This window comes from Myotis lucifugus, unplaced genomic scaffold (assembly GCF_000147115.1).
Source record: "Myotis lucifugus unplaced genomic scaffold, Myoluc2.0 scaffold_125, whole genome shotgun sequence".
Taxonomy (NCBI): domain Eukaryota; kingdom Metazoa; phylum Chordata; class Mammalia; order Chiroptera; family Vespertilionidae; genus Myotis; species Myotis lucifugus.
This window is the reverse complement of record NW_005871173.1, coordinates 495,888-499,669: the sequence shown is the minus strand read 5'-3', so window position 1 is coordinate 499,669 and position 3,782 is coordinate 495,888. Positions and strand designations below refer to the sequence as shown.

The 3,782-nt window shown below is 44.0% G+C and overlaps 2 protein-coding genes across 3 annotated transcripts in view; both read left to right on the top strand.

Annotated features, from left to right (window-relative positions):
- Positions 1–3,782, top strand: part of MTRF1L (mitochondrial translational release factor 1 like) — a 15,637-nt gene that overhangs the window by 11,049 nt on the left and 806 nt on the right.
- The window catches only part of FBXO5 (F-box protein 5), an 11,666-nt gene continuing 7,890 nt past the window's right edge, over positions 7–3,782 (top strand). For both annotated transcript variants that reach the window (XM_023758215.1, XM_006093866.3), the window contains exon 1: positions 7–50. The gene's annotated coding sequence lies outside the window, so the exon portion shown is untranslated. The remainder of the gene's footprint in view (positions 51–3,782) is intronic.

Genomic DNA, 3,782 nt, shown 5'->3' with positions numbered 1-3,782 from the left:
CCTGCAGCTGCAGCGCCGTGACAGCTACCAGGCGCCTGGCTCCTTGAATAGTGAGTGAAGGGAGAGGACAGAGGGGGGTGCGGGTTCCAGGAGGGGTGCCGGCTCAGGAGGGGTGCCGGCTCCAGGAGAGGTGCATGCCGAGGGGTGAGGGGATCCCACCCCGGAATCCGACCGTGCGGCCCCACGCTTGGACCCCGGCCGGGCGCCGGCGCCGGTCCCTGGGACCAGGAGGAAGAATGCGGCGTTCCGGGAAGGGAAGCCAGATGTGCCAAGGTGGGATGGCGGGCCCGGGCCCTGCCCGCCGCGCCGAGCCTGGACGCCAGCTCCAAGGGCGGTGCGGGTGGAGGCCTCCAGGGGCGCCCTTCTGCCCCTGGATGCGGTGCCTCCCCACCCGGCCGGAATGGGCGCCAAATGCCCCTCCCCTCCCCCACCGGCCCAGGGGCTCGGGCTCGGCGGGGCGGCCCCCAGGGCCTGGCCAGGTGTCTGCCCGGGTGCCTGACCCCGACTCCCCGAGCCCCCTTTCCACGTAGGGCCCGCGCCCCCGGATCCCGGGTCAGTCTCCCCGGGTTGGGCCACCTCAGCCTTGCTGGCGGGCGCGGGAGATCCTGCTCGCGGTTATCTCCCGCCTCCTCCACCACCGGCCCGCGCCCTCGGGGGCACCCCGCCGCCCCAGCATCTCCGGGGTCTCCCCCACCCGCTCCCGCCAAATACAGGGACCCCCCTCACGGAACCAAGCTCTCCAGGGGTGTCCGAGCAAAAACGTTCAATTTCTCTCTTTTTTTCCTTTACTCAGTAACTCAGTCTCAAGGCCCGGAATCAAAGGGAGAGAAGGAGAAAAAAAAACCACCACACTATTTTTTAGCACAAAACCATGGATTTGGCCATTTTGAGCTGATTTTGTGAGAATCTGTACTCCTGGAACACTAGGTTTTTATTTACAAACTTGGATGGAATGGAAGGCGCTCAGATAAACGCTTATTTTTATTCTCTTTGTTGCTGTCTCTAAAAGAGATGGAAATGCACTTATTTTTAACTTAGAAATTACCAACGTTTTTTAAGTAGCAATTTGATAGTGTGATATTTGGTGATCTCTGGAAGATGCCCATGTCTCTAGAAAAGGAATCTGGAATAGGAGAGAGAGAGGGGAAAAAATACTTAATTGATCTTCAGATGGCTCCCTTGTGAAATGCTGAAGCTTGATGGCTTTAAGTTTTTTGATTGTTTAATTGCAATTGTCTCTTTACCATCTTACTCCTAAAGAGAATGTTTGCAATCCTCTTGAATTCTTTTCCTGTTTATAAATTCGGGGAAATGAAATTTTAAAATTTATTGAGTTCCAACATTTTTTAAATTTTCTCTTAGGGCTGATAGGCAGGTAATGGTAGCAAGGTTTGGGCCTCTTAAATTTTGGAACAGCCAGGCCTAGCGTTGGGCACATGGTGGCTGTCTTACAGGTACTGGAGATTGTAGAACTTAGTTATTTAACATTGGAATAGCTGCACAGATTTTTAATAAGGAGTGTCAGATCTATATTGAAAAGTTAAATAGGTTACCTTTTGAAAGTTAACTAATGTCTTTTTCATGATTGTACTCTAAATGAAAGGTTTAAAAAATGCAATATGTTGAATCTACCAACTCCAGGAGGTAGATATTAATAGCTCCGTTTTAGAGAAAATGAAAGACTTATTGAATGTTCTAGGTCACAAAAGCTAGTCAAGGCTGAGCAAGGATTTTCATTTGAAACTGGATCTCATTCCTAGGACAAATATATAATCTGAAATGTATACATCTATCTGTCTGGGGTAAATTTTGCTACTTATAAAATGTTCATGATATACAGTAGGAAGGACATGAAGGGATTTGACTTAGAAAAATGGGGTAATTAGACTTCTGTAGATTCTGTTGATTAGACCACATGTGACAGGGACTGTGTCATAAGTTTAGTTCAGTTTTATTTTCTCACCCCTGTTTTATAGATGAGGAAAGAGTTAACTTCCTTCGTTTTCTCCAACTTGACAAATGACACTTTATAGCTTAGATCTTAAAACTTTGAACCCTAGGGTATTTTTTACTCCAGTTTCCTTCATTGTCCACATCTAACACATCAGCAAGCTCTGTTGACTTTTGACTTTACTTACCCTCCTCAATAGATCTCATATCTTTTCATTTATCTTCATTTCCACTATGGCCATCCAGTCTCAAGTATCCAACTCTGAAATTTCCTGATACACATTCTAACTAGCCTCCCTGCTGCCACTTGTACTTCCTACAATCCATTTTCCACAGCTGCCATGATTCTTTACATTTTTTTTTTTTATCCTCATCTGAGAATTTGATTTGAGAGAGAGAAACATCCATTGGTGCCTCCTGTTCCCACCTGACCAGGGATTGAACCCATAACCTAGGTATGTACCCAATCAACTAAGCCACCCAGCCAGGGCAGCTGCCATTATTTTTTAAAATGTAAACCAAAATATTTCTACTTAGAACCTTTCAAAGGCTCTTTATTACACAATGAATATAATTCATCCTACCCTAAAAATCCTATAGATCATTCTGCCTCTCCAACCTTACTTTTCAACCACCTAGCTCACTAATTTGCAGTCTTACAGAACTTTCTATTACTTGAATACTCAACACTTGTCCTTGCTTCTAGTACTTACCTCTGTCTGTAACTCAGATCTTCACAAGGCTTTCAGCTCTCAGAATGTCACCTCCAAAAGATTTCTCTCCACACCAGGTCACTAAGTAGGATTAGATGAATGAACGAAGTGTCGGAACTAGACTTTGAACCTCATCCATCTGATTTCAAGAGGTCATGAAACCTTGTGATATTTTTCTCCTTTCTGAATACTCAAATCAATTATATAAATACATATATTTCCCCATATTGTTTAGGGATATTTGGCTTGGTCATTGGAAAGCACTGAACTAGTTGAAAGACCAGGAATTAGCTTTTTACAAAGTCTGCTTTCAGGTTCCTTTCATATAAAAGTGGTACTTTTTATTTTGTAGTATTGTTAAAGTATATTACATAGTTTTACATTTTATTTTATTTTTTTTTAAATCTTTATTGTTCAGATTATTACATTTGTTCCTCTTTTTTCCCCCATAACTCCCCTCCTTCCAGCTCCCACCCCACCCTCCACCCTCACTCCCCACCCACTGTGTTCATCCATAGGTGCATGATTTTTGTCCAGTCACTTCCCGCATCTCCCACACCCCTTTTCCCCCCAAGAATAGTCAGTCTATTCCCTTTCTATGTCCCTGATTCTATTATAATCACCAGTTCATTCTGTACATCAGGTTATTTATTCACTTGATTCTTAGATTCATTTGTTGATAGATGCATATTTGTTGTTCATTATTTGTATCTTTACCTTTTTCTTCTTCTTCCTCTTCTTAAAGGATACCTTTCAGCATTTCATATAATACTGGTTTGGCGGTGATGAACTCCTTTAGCTTTTCCTTATCTGTGAAGCTCTTTATCTGACCTTCAATTCTGAATGATAGCTTTGCTGGATAAAGTAATCTTGGTTGTAGGTTCTTGGTATTCAGCACTTTGAATATTTCTTGCCATTCCCTTCTGGCCTGCAAAGTTTCTGTTGAGAAATCAGCTGACAGTCGTATGGGTATTCCCTTGTAGGTAATTGAGCCTCTTTCTCTTGCTGCTTTTAAGATTTTCTCTTTGTCTTTTGCTCTTGGCATTTTAATGATGATGTGTCTTGGTGTGGTCTCTTTGGATTCCTTTTGTTTGGGGTTCTCTGCGCTTCTTGGACCTG